General features: G+C 54.3%; 1 long non-coding RNA gene across 1 annotated transcript; it reads right to left on the bottom strand.

The window, feature by feature from the left end:
* Positions 1–633: 633 nt before the first annotated feature.
* On the bottom strand, positions 634–11,253 carry LOC149748852 (uncharacterized). The gene is made up of 4 exons (XR_016393485.1): positions 8,787–11,253; positions 6,800–6,981; positions 3,227–3,318; positions 634–3,030 (listed from the first exon to the last, which is right to left on the bottom strand). It is a non-coding gene; the product is annotated as an uncharacterized LOC149748852 (long non-coding RNA).
* Between the last annotated feature and the right edge of the window lie 3,295 nt (positions 11,254–14,548).

The following is a 14,548-nucleotide window of genomic DNA, read 5'->3' as shown; positions in this document are numbered from 1 at the left end:
CCCGTCCTCAGCAGCCAAGGAGCTTAGAGATGGAGTCTGAGATCTCCAGGGAGAGCTACCTCCTTCATGACCAGGGAATCCTGTGTTTAGAGCTTGGCTGGGAGCTCCTGGAGGGCACAGGCCTCCTCAGCCAAGTTCCTGGTGGGGGAAGTGCCACCTTGAACTTGTAAGGACCCTATGAGATTGCCGAACCTTGGGATGTAATTCTAGATGGAGAACAACCCTGGGTCCCTTGGGGTAGCGTCTCCTGGTTATCTTTAAACCTTGAAAATGTAAACACAGACGAGTTTAGGCATTGTGCCTGGCGTAACCAACGAAGCCAGTGAAACGACTCGTCAAGTCATCGCCAGTGGTTAAGGGAGTGTATGCACAATGGTCCTTCCTTCCGCAGAGCATAAGCTCTTTCCTTAATATCGTCCATCCTCACCCTGGGGAGGGGCGGGTGGACCCTGGATTCAGACGTTAAAGCACAGGCTTCAGAGTCCAGTGGGTCCCTCCGGGCATGGAGGCCATCTGCATTAGGCAGACACGGCTGGGGACCCTTTCTCGGCTTCATGGTGCAACTGGTCTCCCCAGAAGGAGTCCGGCAGAAGCTTGAGAGAGAGAGAAGTGGGGTGGGTGGGTCCCGGAGGGGGCTGGCAGGTACTGTAGACGTCATCGAGTTAATCCATTTCTTCACTTTACAGGAGACGGGAGAATGAAGATGAGCGTCAAGCAATGTGCCTGGGGTCAAGCTACTGGTTAATGGCAGAGCAGCAGGGGAGGCTGCCTGTTCCCGCAGCCCCCAGGGAGGGGCATCGGGGAGAGTGAGCAGTCTCCTCGAAGCCCAGGGGAGAAGCAAGTGCCATGCCACCCAGAAAGCCCAGGCACCAGGAACTGTGGACACGGGGATTCGTCTCAAACGGCTGTGCCCAGGTTATCCTAGATCACTACCCACATTATCACCTCCAAGCGTCTTTAGAAGTTCAGATTTCCTAGGGGGGCGGGGGGAATGAGCCTGTAGACAGAGCCTCCAAGGGAACCATTGCCCTCTGAGCTGTCGTAAAAGCTATTTAGCAGTAGAGGGCGCTGTTTACCTAAAATCCAAGCATGAGCCTTGGACTAGAGAAAGAATTCTGATGCCCCCGAGAGTGGTCATCTAGCTGCCTCTCCTACCTCCTCCAAACCATGTCCAAACAAGCCCAATAGAGGCTCAGGTCATAAGTTCACAGAGAGCTCCCTGTCTTACTCAGGGACTCAGTAGCCGTCCTCCTTGTCCAGAAGCCCTTAAACCAACCTGCACCCATTGTGTTACATTTCCTCTTGTTCTGTTCCACTGACTTTGAACCTCATGTCCATATTGCTTCAGAATGAATTGCTTCCCCGAGATGCCTTCCCTCTATTATTCTTGCTTGCCCAGCATTTTCTACCATGGTAACGTCCCTGCGGTGGGACACAGGGTAGGGTTGGGACAGCACAAATTGGGCCTAATATGAATACTGCAGATTAAATTTAACATTGAGAATTCGGGATACAGCTAGATCTTATAAACGGTAAATAAAGAGCGTTTGATTATCTATTGGGCTTACAGGTTAGGAGTCTGGTTTATTATCTATTGGGCTTACAGGTTAGGAGTCTGGTTCCTATAAATCATAGGCGGAAATCAGTATCACTGTTAGAAAAATGCCTTCAAGACACTTGAAACACTGAAAATAACCAGATGTCCCTAGTGTTATTCTCAAAATTTTAGTCTCATTTGTGGATAATGTTGACTTATTTGTTTTGAGATTTGGCCTTGGTCTGTATGTGGTGGGAGGTTTACCCTGAAACCAGCAAAGTTTAAGTCTCGAGGCCCCTCATGGCTAGCCAAGCACCCTAGCAACCTCTATTCAAACAGTACATGTGTTTGTGAAATTTGCAAATGTAAGCTATTTTAACCACAAATTGGTTAAGACTGTTGTTTGTTTCCACTCTGACTTTCCCTCCATCATACCTGCCATCATAAACACACACGCGCGCGCGCGTGTGCACTTTAGTCACTTCTGTGTAATTAAACATTGCAACCGTCTTGGTGTTGAAATGGCTTCCAGGAACACCCCCAATGACCCACCAGTGCCACGAGACGAAGGTGCAAGGCCACAAGTCGTGCATCAGTGGGAACATGTCTTAGGGCTCCCAGCACGGGAAGTATGTCCCAAGCAGAGGATAAACAAACATACAGAGCCAGAAGCTTGTCCGGATGATTTTCCTGGTTCCCTGGTATTCCTGTTTTTCATCTTTTAAAAATCTTCTACTTGGGCAAAACTATGGAGAAAGTAAAAAGATCAGTGGTCACCAGAGGTTGGGGGAGGGAGGATTGAGTAGGTGGGGCACAGAGGATTTCTAGGGCAGCGAAACCATTTTATGATACTCTGATGGTGGAGACATATCCCTGGACATTTATCCAAACCCACAGAATTTACGACACAGAGGCTGAACTGAACGCTACGGTAAACTAAGGTGATTATGAGGTGTTAATGCAGGGTCATCAACTGTAACCAATGCACCACTGCAGTGGGGGATGTTAATGATGGGGCCACGTGTGTGGGGGGCAGGGAATCTCTGTACCACCTTCTCTAGTTTGCTGTGGATCTAGAACGACACTAAAAAATAGCCTTATAGAAATATGCAAATCGTTGTAATTCATTTACTCATTCCAAATAAGTATTCACTAGGAGCCTCGTTATTCACGTGCAGTCAGTCTGTTTTTTAAGAAGTCCTCGGAAAACCTGGGTCTGCCCTGTTTGCACATCATAAATCCTTGCAGCTGTATTAGCTCATGCTTATAACCACGTCACTTTTCCATGTGGATTATAAATATCTTGATGAAGAAAAGGTATCTACTATCTCCTGTGTTCAGTACATAAAGTTAAACTCTTCATTGCCCGGAGTTGATAGACGCCTCTCATGATTCCCTTTGGCTGTCATCTGTAGGAATTGTGTTACTGGCTCATTGAGTATCTTGTAGAGAATTCTGTCCTGAGATCTCTGGTCACTTGGAGGTGTCTTGAGCTAAAACAGGGGATCACAGGAAGCAAATAATTATCCATGTTAATAGAAGGGAGCAGCAAATAGTGAACTCCCCATTCCAGAGACTTTAGAACTGCGTTCCTGCTAGAGTGAACGAGATGATCGTCGTACCGCTCCGATGCTCCCACCGCTGTTAATGACCCTGAAAGTCATTACCTCACAGACTGAGAGACATTACCTCTTTTTGTTTCTAGAAGTTTCCAAGTCCACTCCTTCCGGAAGGCAATATTAGTGAACGTTAGATCTCGTTTTCTCCAAGATCCTGCTTGCCTAGCATAAAAGAAATGGGGTTGTATCAACAACACAGATTCACGACGGTGAATCTTTCTTCCCAGAAAAGCCACAATTCCGATTCTCCCAGAGCAGGTACAGAAGAGTGGAAGATAAACTGGGGATGCGGCTTGTCTGGTAATTCTTGCAGGGACCGTCCCTGAAAGAGATGCCTGTCATATCAGCACCTGCCAGCAGAGGGCGAGGCGTCCCAGCCGGTGGGAACGGAGTTGGCCGCCCTGCTCCGGGTTCTTTGCTTGGTCCAAGCGGATTACCAGGCCGGCTCTGCCGACTTCCCCATCTGCACCCACAGCCCTGAGGAGGGGGCTCCACCACAGGAGGCTGCAAAGAGCTCTGGGCCCGAATGTCTGACTCTGCTCTGGGGGCCTCAGACTTGGGGCATCCCTGTGCCCTGGGGAGCCACCTCCAGCCTGCCCGCCTCCTAGAGGATTCTGGAAAAGATGCTCCAGAGAAACCCTAGGGAATGAGAAAAATCCAAAGGAACCCCCCCCCCAATTCCCAGTCCTGTCTGAGCATCCCAACGACCTCCCTGCAGCATCCCACACCCCACAACGGGTCTTATGTAGAGGTGCCAGATATAATACAGGACACTCGATTCAATTTGAATCTCAGACAAATAACAAATAATCTTTTGGTATAATTCTGTCCCAAATATTGCAGAGGACATACTGCTATTTTACGAATAATTCTTTATCTGAATTCCAAATTGAGTTGGGTGTCCTTTCTTTTTATTTGCTAAATCTGTACCATGCCAGCTCTCCTGAGACGCCTAGAATATTCTAGCCCAGGGCAGACCAAAAGCAAGCTTCCCTCTCCCTTCCCCCAGCCCCTTCGTCCCGAAAAACTCTGGATAGGATCTGCTTTATTAGGTCTGCTCTAATCTAAATCACTCACTTCACACACTTTCATTTCCTCAGCCTTGTTTGGTCCTGTCAAGAAAACAGGCAGGGGACTTCCCTGGCGGTCCAGTGGTTAACACTGCACCTTCCAATGCAGGGGGAGCAGGTTTGATTCCCTGGTCAGGGAACTAAGATCCCACATGCCTCGGGACCAAAAAACCAGAACATAACACAGAAGCAATATTGTAACAAATCCAATAAAGACTTTAAAAAATGGTCCACATCAAAAAAAAAAAAAGGAAAACAGGCAGGCCTGCACCTACACAGAAGGAAACAGAGATGCGGAGATTCTGACTGTGCAGGACATTGGCCTTGAAGGAGAGACTTGCAGAGGCTGCCTGTACCTGCAGATACCACAGCTGGTAAAGGGGGTGCTCAGAGTCTCCTGCCCCTTCCTCCCAAGCACCAAGAACCAAGATCCCCCCAAAAGCGCATGGCTGTGTGCCATGTAACCCACCACGGGCTCTGGGACAAGCCTGAAGGACCCCGACTGTGCAGGCAGCCCCGCCAGCAGGACACCTGGGCCGGCCTCGGCCTCAGTGGCCGCCACGCTTTCCTGTGCAGCCGCTGCAGTGTGGAGGATGCTGATAACGGGAACAATGAGGCAGGACTGGGACAATTAGCCCGCTGAGGGACTCTCCCGAGCCAGGCGGGATGGAGGAAGGATCTGCAGGTCCCAGGGGCCGCGCCGGAGACTGCCGCATGGTGGGGCTGTGAGGGGGGAGCCCAGGGCCCTGGGAAGGAGCTGCGAGGGCAGCCTCGGTATTGCTCCAAACCCCCCCGAGAGACCCCTCTCTCTCTGTGGGTAGGGCAGGGGCAGACAGGGAATCATGACCCCAGGAAGGGGCCTTCCAGCCTTCCCTGGACAACAGAGCAAGCATCACACAGCTGGAGCAAGGAGTGAGTGGCTCCCAGGATGACCGCCGCTCTGACCCCTGGAGGCCCGTGACCTCTGACTCACTCTTCTGCTCTCTGGCCTGTCCCGTGCCCAGCAGGAGGGCTCTATCAACAGCCCCAGGCGTGCGGAGCGTCTGGGTGCACACGCAGGACACCCCAGCGGGCCTGCCGATCCCGCAGGTAGACAAGCCGTCGGGGCAGCAGATGACAGAGACCTTGCGGCTTGGCCAAACGTGAGGCCAAGTTGTCTCGGTGGCTGAGTGCCTGCAAATGCTGACCAAGTCACCCCGAGGGAACTGCCTCTGCTCTTAGCCAGGAGTGGCTGCTAAGACATCCCAGGTGCCATGGTCGCTTCGTTTATGGCTCATGGCACGTGGTAGGTATGGAGCAAAGTGCGTAGACTGTATGATCAAATCTCCCCAGGCCAGAACTGGAGACCCCAGGAGGAACGGCCCAGGGGATAAATGATGTGCCTTGAGGATATATGTCTCTTTCCTAAATCCAGACTGGGTCTGCGTCTTTTTATTCATTGCTTAGTCCAGACTTATACTGAAAAGGACTTACAGCAACCTACAAGATGCAGACAACGTAACAGGATAAAACAAAATAAAGAAGAAAGTTGAGGGGAAAAGAAAACAAGGGAAGACAGGTTAAGTAGAGCCCGGAGAGAGGGTGACGTCCCTCACGGGTGAGGGGTGCAGCCACCACCAGGAGGGAGAAACACCATCGATCACAGGTTGTTTGGGAGGAGCAAAAACACAACAAACAAAAACACCAAAATGTTATTTCTGATACTAAAACCAAAGACCAAGCCTCGTCCAAAATCTTCCTGGAAAGAACTCAGAGCAGGACGCTGGAACCTTCCAGGGCTCCAGGACCCTGCTTGTCAGAGCTCCTCCCAGGGCCAGGCAGGGGCCAGTCATGAAAGACCCTACAAGGAGGCCACTGAGACAGGGCCCGTGCACTGCCATCGGCTGTTTCAGCTGAATTTTAAGGCAGAATTCTAAGGGGCAGATGCTAGAGGATGGAGAGAAGTGACATATGGCACCGCCCCCAGGTAGCCTTCCACTGGCCGGTTTGTCTCCGTTGAACTCTGGCTACGGATGGGGTAGCTCGGAGAAGGTGTTTCTCCTGGGCCCCACCCCGGGAGGGCCCCTGTGTGAGTTCCTGCTTCACCGCAGGCCTCTCTGCTAAGCGGTGGGCCTGGGCGAGGCTGCCGTCCTCTTGTGAATGATGAGACGTTCAGGAGGCCCCTCCCCCCTCTCCACCCCGGAGGCTAGAAAGGCCAAGGCCCCAGGTCAGATTGGGCCTGGCTTGATGCAAGGTCTGTCTGGTCAAGGGCAGGTGACAGGGCTTTTACCCACCCTAGCCCACCTCCCCAAAACTTCCCCTCGCCAACATCTACACTTGTCGGTGAAACTCACTTCGCCTTAGACATATCATCTGTGCTGGGGAAGGGCAGCATCCCTGCTGGCAGGAGACCGGGCGCCTCCTCGAGGGTTACCCCCGCCAACCGCCCGGCCTAGGAACAGCATGGACGGCAGTGACCAGAGAGGTGTGGGTCAGCCCCCAGCATAGCCTTGGGGATGTCATGGATCCCAAACACAGCGCTGCCCCCAGTTTAGCAGGAGTCCGACACGTTCTCCAGGTTGGGGCCAGGGTACCTTTGCACTGGCCCCCCGCTGGTCCAGCGGGGCCGGCTGCCTCTCCACGGGTCAGCTCGGTCAGTCCCTGGCGGTTCCTTCATCCACAGAATCGAGCACAGGACCCCGGAGCTCCCTGTTAGGGACTTTTGTCAGCACTTGGCATGCAGTCAGCAAAGGTGACACCAATTGTGTCACAGCTCCTGGAGAAGATAGAGATGTATGAAATCGACGTGGGAGCCATCCATCAAGGCCTGAGGGGGGCCAGGGGTCTGTCACGGTGACAGGGGGTTGAGGGGAGCCAGGGTCTCTCAGGACAGCTGGTTGGCAAAGTGCATTCCATCATCAGAGCTGACGCCTCGGCACTGGGGCTTAGCCAGGGTGACGGACAGACCAGGCCAAAATGCCCCCCTTCCCCCATGTGCCTGGGTCTGGTCAAGCTGGACCCTCCCTGCTTCCTAAACCTCTGGGCTTTCAACCTTCTGTCCCTCCCCTGGAATCTCCCCAGCCAGGCTCCCAACTGCTCCCGTCAAAGCCCCACTCTTTTGTCAAAGTGCTGACCGAATGTGTTCTCTTTTGTGTAACCTTCCCCAGTTTACTCCCTTCCAGTGGAAATGTGCTTTCTCTCCTCTGTCTGAATTCAGGAGCCTCTGTACCCACTCAGACAAATCATTTCCAACCTGTCCCAAGAATAACTCATTTATTAAATACTCACGATGGCACGTCCACAGTTATCACACCGTTTAATTCTCATAGCCACTTAGACAGGTGGGCATTAGGTCCATTTTGGTAGATGGTAAACTGAGACTCAGAGACATTAGTAACTTGCCCAGACCACACAGTTGGTAAGTAGGGTGTGGCAGGTGGGCAAACTGTGGGTACAAAGGAAGGCGTGACAGAGGGGTCTGCCGGCGGGCTCCGCCGACATGCCCCTGGGGACACTGCGCTAGATGGAGCCCTCCCTCAGGACACAGGGAGGCTGAGATGGTCCATACTGGGAAGTCCCAACAGCTGCAAGGAGGATGCTGGTCTTTCAGAAGAACCTTCCAGGGCTGGGGGAGGCCAGCACATGTCTGCTGGCTGTGGAGCCCCACCTCCTTTTTGGCTGCTGGGGCCCGGCTTCCAGTTTCCCCTGCAGAGTCAACTTGGGACGTCACTCTAAGCCTAGGGAATTCGAGTCTTTCTTGTAAAACGTGATGCCCAGGTGAGAGCTGCTCACACTGTGCATGGTTTGCACCAAACCCCAAGATATGCTAGGGAAAGAGGCTTTATCCACGGCGAGGGGCTGTCTTGGCCTAATAGCCATCCGTCCCCTCGGGGTCTCAGAGCCCTGCTCCCGGCCATCGCACCCTGAGCTTCTCTCCACGAGAGGCCTTTTACCAGAGGATTTCTCAGTCCTGTACATCTGTCTGTACCAGTTTCCTCATCCATCAGATGGGTACAGCAGACCTTACGTTGCTTCTTCACTGGGTCGTTCTGCAGGCCTAAGGAAGCCAGGCTGTGCTTTGTGAAATGTGCCCCTCACGTGTGAGGGGTGGTCTGGTGGGTTCCTACTGTCTACTTTGAGGGATTGGGGGGACGGGAACAGAACTCCAAGCTGTGGAGAGGTATACGTCTTAGCCAAGGTCAAAAACGGCTGAGGCCGGCTGCTCGCAGGCCCTAGCCCGGGACCGCTCAAGAGGTTTTGCAGAATGACCGGTACGTGGCCCTGGCTCTCAGATGGGAAGTTCGGGGAGGTGGCTCAATCCAACCTCAGAGCTGGAAGGGACTCTCAGAATGCTGCAGGTGAGGGCATAGGCCCAGAGGAGGGAAGGGGCTGTTCTAAAGTCACCCAGCTCAGCTCACGACAAAGGAGCCCCTTCCCCACGCTGCCCGAGCGCCCCCGTCCCCATCAGCGGGGCCTTCCAGGAGGCAACAAGTAACTAGCACAGAGTTCCTCCTCTGTTTTCAGTGTACACGTCCTGCATTCAAGAGATTGTTTCACTGTGGCAGATCGGGATCCACTCACCTCACATGCCCTTTGAAGGACTCATGGAGGGCAGCACGCGGCAGGAAGCTGAGGCCAAATTGGGGCGACACGGCCCGTGCCGGCGGCATTCCTGGACCCTCCACCCTGTGGTCACATGGCCCCGCACTGCCCCGCATCACAGGCCGTCAGGCTGCTGGCCTGGCTTCTCTCTGCCTGATTTTCCTCATTCCAGCTCTTGATACCACGGGCGACTCCCAAATTATAAAACACATCCAACACACCCAAATCTTCAAGCTCGCCTCCCTCCCTGCAGGGGACACCAGGGGTTGGAGAGTGCAGCCATCAGCAATTTTCTTATTTAAAGTGACCCTGTTGTATTAATTAATTAAGCCTCCTCCGTGGCTTTTCAGAGAGAGAGGGCAGAGGGTTAGTCCTGCTTAGAGCTGGGGGTGGGGGAAGGTAGCCAGCTTCACCCCATCCATTAAAAGGAAACGTGGATGCAGAAACATGGGGTCCCGAGGAAGGGCTGCCCATCCCTCCACACTCCTGAATAGAACCCGGATGGTCAATCCAAAAAGGTTTCACATTCCTATCCTTCCTGGCCCACAGGCTGCAAGGGAGGGGCTTCAGAGGTGCAGCAGGACATATCGGAAAGGGAACGAAAACAAACAAACAAAAACAGCCTAGAAGATGCGAATCGGCTCAGGGAGCAGCGTAATGGGAAGATTTCAGCGTGATGTATGGTGCCGGGGATGTTATTAATGGTTTGCTGATTTTTACCTTTAAAACCTTTGGGCAGATTATTTATTATGTCCTTGGCATGCCTATGATCTATGGAGGGGCGCTGATCTGCGAGCACGGCCCCCCATGTCCCCGCTCCCCTACAGCTTCTAATTAGGCTGTGAAGCTGCCCTCCCCGAGGGGCAGTCCCGGCTCTGAGGCTCTCCAGCTGCGGAGCCAACTCAGACCTACAAATCAGGAAACCCAGTTTCCAGGCCCAACTCTGCATTGACTTGCTGTGTGACCTTGGGCCAGGGCGGGATGTCTCTGGACCTCTGCGCTTTTATCTCTCAAGTGACGCGGAGCTATAAACGGCAGAGCCAAGGTGGAGCAGGTATATGGTCATCCTGGTCCGAAAGTCTCTTGCTTCTGGGACACAGAGAATGGGAAAACAGCAGGGCTCTTTCGATAGTTCATTGTCACCAGTCCCAGAAGCCAAGTGTCTCTGGGTAAGATGGGAAGTCAGCCTTTCTCATTCCGGCTCATCTACTGTGGCTCCACGGGGAGGGGATGTCTGGACCCTGCAAGGACCTCCAAGAATGACCCTCCAATGCCCCAGGTCACCCTGCTGCTGCTGGTTAGGGACACAGCCAGGACTAGAAGCAGATTGCAGCAAGGAAAGCCACCTTGACTGTCGGAGTACAGGGCCTCAGGCAGAAACACCGGATTAGAAAAGACCACACCCCTTGTGCTGGCCTGGACCCCCTCCCCCGGGAACCCAGGGGTCCTGGTAGTCCCGGCTTCTCTCTGCCTCATCCAGCAGCTCCCCAGCCCGACAGCAGCCCTCCCCTCTCTTAGATTCTCTGTACCCCTCCCTGTGTTTTGGGGACCTGGTGGGGCTTTGAGCCAGGGCCAACCTGAGGCCTGGTCCTCCTTGAGCCCAGGAAGACACCTGCCCTCACACCGGCCAAAGCTCCAGCCTATGTCTTTGGAAGTTGCTCAGGTGGTCCCAAGATTCCCACTCCCACCCTCCTCCATTCTGAAAAACCTCTTCTACCTTCCAGAAGAGGTGTGTCTCGGGTCATCAGGGCCCCCTTCTCAACTAGGCAGCATTTCTGCGACTCTCAGTTTCCTTTCTGCCCTACACCTACTGCCCGCAGACACCCCCCAACAGACCACATGACTCCTTGTGTTTTCTTCTAATTGCTGTCACCCCCATCCTACAGCCCCCGACCCCCAGCCTCAGCTCATGACAAACGCCTGGAGAATACCCAGACCACCATCGCCCCCAGTCAAAATAGCTCATGAAAACTGGCCTTTCTGCCGCTACAGTTGCTGTTGGGACCACTTCTGCGGCATCTCCCAATTTTCTCAGCCACCGTCTGGGTTTCCTGCTGTCGCTCCACCCCTGGGCACACAGAGCAGGAATACTGCTTGTTATTTCACTCGTCCATCAGGAGGGCAGCACTGCTGACTGGTGAGCCCCGGGGCGGAGGGGGGGGGGCACAGCAGGTCTAGGGAGTGGGATACCTGGAGGCAGTACTTTCATCTCTGCAACCTCAGCAGCTGGCCCGGAGCCTGGCCCAGAACAACTGCTCATCACAGGTCAGATAAAAGAACTAACAAATGTCAATGGTCCTGGTGTGTAGTGTGCCCAGCAGTGCAGGTCCAGGTAATGCGGGGAAGCCGTATCACAGTGAGCCTTTGCTGTTGTGACATGTGATTGCAGCGAACCCATCCGTACAAGTCCTAATCTCCGTCTGTAAGAGCAGCTTCATAGTGGGGGTGAAAAGCCTGGACCTAGGTGGGAATAGACTCAGTTTATCCTGTAGATGTCTTCTCTCCTCACCCTCGTCCCTTAAATTCAGAAGTTTTTGTGGGTCTGATTCTGTTATGTGTTTGGGAGGGTCAGGTGTGCTTGGAAGGCTGAGATCAAAGAGGGGAAGAGAGATCATTGCTCCTTGATGTCAGAACAAAAGACCTGCAAAGCATTTCCATTTATCCCTGGGTCCCCAACCTTTTCTGGAGCTGCCTGCCCTGTCGGGGCCTGTCTCTCAAGGGCAAGGAAGAGCTCGCCAAGCTGAAGCAGATGTAGGGCTCAGCCTTTTCCAAGAAAAATGAGTCACTTCCAACTCTCACCCATCCCACCTTTTATCCATGGCACCCAGCGGGCATCTGACCCTAAGGACTCTCTTTTCCCGGAACTGCTGTGATGATGAAGCTTCGGGAGGTCGCCCAGTTCATCCCTTTGCCTTGAGGCAGGTGATCCCAAGCCAGCCTGGAATGTTAGAAGGCCATATCATTCCTTCTCAGATACGATGGGAGAGTCATAACTCAGAAGTGGGATGCTCGTCTACGCCTGGCCCTGTGCCTCTGGGGAAGCCGCTACGCTCCCGGACTTCAGTCTGGTCGGCTGTAAAGTGAAGCAATAGTAATACCCGTGGCCTCTGGGGTAGAACCACCCATCCTCGTGAGGGACTGGCCCCAGTGTGGCCAGGCGTTCAGCATGCTGGGCTCTGCACACCACACCACAGGCGCTGCCAATTGTTGTGATGGACAAACACATTCAATGCTTTTCCCAGGCTGCCCACAGTTGGAAAACCACAAGTTCCTTGTTCTTTAACAGCAACAGGCCAGTGGGGCTGTCAGGGATGCCGCCGAGGAGGACGGGCCCTGGGATGCAGAGGCGCTGGCCAGGACAAGGTGTGAACCTGGAAGGTTCCGCCCCACAGGCCAAGGGCAGGACGGTGAGGTGGCCAGAGATGCAGCCCAGCGGAGCCCAGCCTCCCCAGCCAGCCTCAGGCAGTGGGGGGGTCCAAGGGCAGGAAGCAGGGCTTGAAGTCTAGCCCAAGGGGTACAAGGTAAGAGGTCTCTCCGGGCCTGGGGCTCAGGCCCTGGCTGCGTGGAAGAGGGAACCCAGGGCCGGGAGAGTCAGGTCTGGGTTCAAATCATGGCTTCGGCATCTACCAGCCACGCATCCTTGGGAGACTTACCTCTGAACCCGTTTCTTCAGCCAGGAAGCTGCAATAGGTGACCATGTACATAAAAGCAACTTCCTGATACACATGAGGAGTGCAATAAGGGATCGCAGGTTTTCGCTGGGCATCCTTGGACCAAAGTAGGAGCAGAAAGAGCAAGAGAGGGTGAGGTCCTCCGGGGAGATGAAGGAGGGAGAAGACCACTGGGCTGGGGATGAGGACACCCTGGCGTCCTGGGGGAAAAGTGCCCGCCGAGGAGGGGGTGCTGTCACTGAGTCAGGGGGCGTCATTAGGACCGTGGGCCACCACCATCTCGAGACGTGATGACCAAGCTAGGCCCCAGTGTTTGGAAAACTCACAACCAGCAGTGATTTTAGGGTCTGGGGTGGGGTGGGGGACAGTATGGGCGGGGGGTTACATGAAAGGGCAGCAAGGAGGGCAGAAGCGGTGAGGGCAGGGCATTCTCCCGACACGTGGGACCTGCAACTGGTCTTCTCATCAACGAACTGGGTGCCTTGGGCTGTGACTGTCCACCCCCCCAGCCAGGGCTAAACATTTAACCCAAGAGGACAAGCATGGGGCTCTGTAAATGCCACTAGGAAAGAAGGCACCGGTGGGCTCTGGAGGCTTCCCCAGAGGGAGGGTGTGCAGGCAACAGGAAGGCAGAGAGCTGGCCCAGAGGAGGGGCATCAGAGGCAGCTGCCCTCCCGCTGCATGCAGGGCTCAGTGCGGGTGCTGGGCCGGCTCTCTGGATGGAGGGTTGAAGGCTCCTTAGCCCAAGGGTCACGAGACAAGCTGGGCCGTTCTCCTGGGGAGCTCGGTTGGTGAGTGGATGGGAGTCGGAGGACCCACACCCAGGGGTGCATCTGCCCCAGGCGAGTTCCACGGACAACCAGGGGCTGGGCTGCCCGCTGTGCCTCTGGGGATTCTCTTCACTCCCGTGTGTGTGTGTGTGTGTGTGTGTGTGTGTGTGTGTGTCTGGTGTGTGTGTGTCTGTCTGGGGTGTGTGTGTGTGTCTTTGTGTGTGTCTGGGTGTGGATGTGTGTGTCTGGGTGTGTGTGTGTGTGTCTGGGGTGTGTGTGTGTCTGGGGGGGGTCTGGTGGGTGTGTGCGTGTGCGCACACACGCGTCCGTGTATGTGTGTGTCTGGGAAGACCCCCGGTCCTGGTGGGACGGTCCGGCCATAGAATGCAGGTAACTTCTAGGGGAGGACCGTGTGCGTGGGCCTCCAGGGGCTTGTTGAAACGCGCATTCCTGGACCCCCTCAGACACACGGAATCAGAATTTCCTGGGTGGAAGTGTCCATTTTAATGATGCTCGCCAGGTGGTTTACATGTTCACTCAAGTGAAGGAAGCCTCCACCCTGGCCTCTGATTTATGTGGAAATCTCTCAGGACATGTCTGCGTCACAGCTGTACTTGTACTGAGGGCTGTGCAGACAAAGGACAGGTTAATTCTGCCCTGGACACCTTAGAAGGGCCCTCCTGGAGACAGCAGCTGGGTCGCCAGGTCAGACTCAGGGACAGGGAGCTAGGGCAGGGGGAGTTGGGGGGCGGGCAGGGGGAGTTGGGGGCAAGCAGGGGAGGGGCGCAAGGGTCTGGGTGACAAGGCTGGCTGCTCCTTGAGTTCTCCGGCAGGGCCTCGCTCAGCTCGGGGACAGAAAATGAAGTGAGCTCCAGAGAAAGACCTGGGGTCTGCTCTCAGAGTAGCCACTTATCCAGCCGCATGGTTTAGGCAATTCATTTATTCAAGATGGGTGTCTCCTCACCTGGAAAAAGGAAGCTGGACTAAATCAGTGACGGGCCACCTGGACTGAACGCTACGTACATCTGGGAGCTGGACAAAGCAGCTGTGCTGGAGCCCGATTCCAGACCAATAAATTCAGAATCTCTGGCATGGGACCTGGACACGAGGCTTTAGTTCCCAGCCACTGAAAAAACGGTCCCTTTGATCTGAAATCTCTGATCCCCAGCAGAAGGACAGAGGAGGGGGGAGAAGAGCTTGGTTTCTATTCACTCACTTCCCTCTCCCACTTACTTCAAGGTGAGACTCTGCTGGCTAAAAATGCTTGCATTACCACTGATACTAAAAGTGCTTTGGCAAC

Source organism: Delphinapterus leucas, chromosome 6, assembly GCF_059928025.1.
Source record: "Delphinapterus leucas isolate spDelLeu-1000000601 "Yukka" chromosome 6, BTC_Dleu_Yukka2, whole genome shotgun sequence".
Lineage (NCBI taxonomy): Eukaryota > Metazoa > Chordata > Mammalia > Artiodactyla > Monodontidae > Delphinapterus > Delphinapterus leucas.
This window is presented reverse-complemented; position numbering and strand designations above follow the sequence as displayed.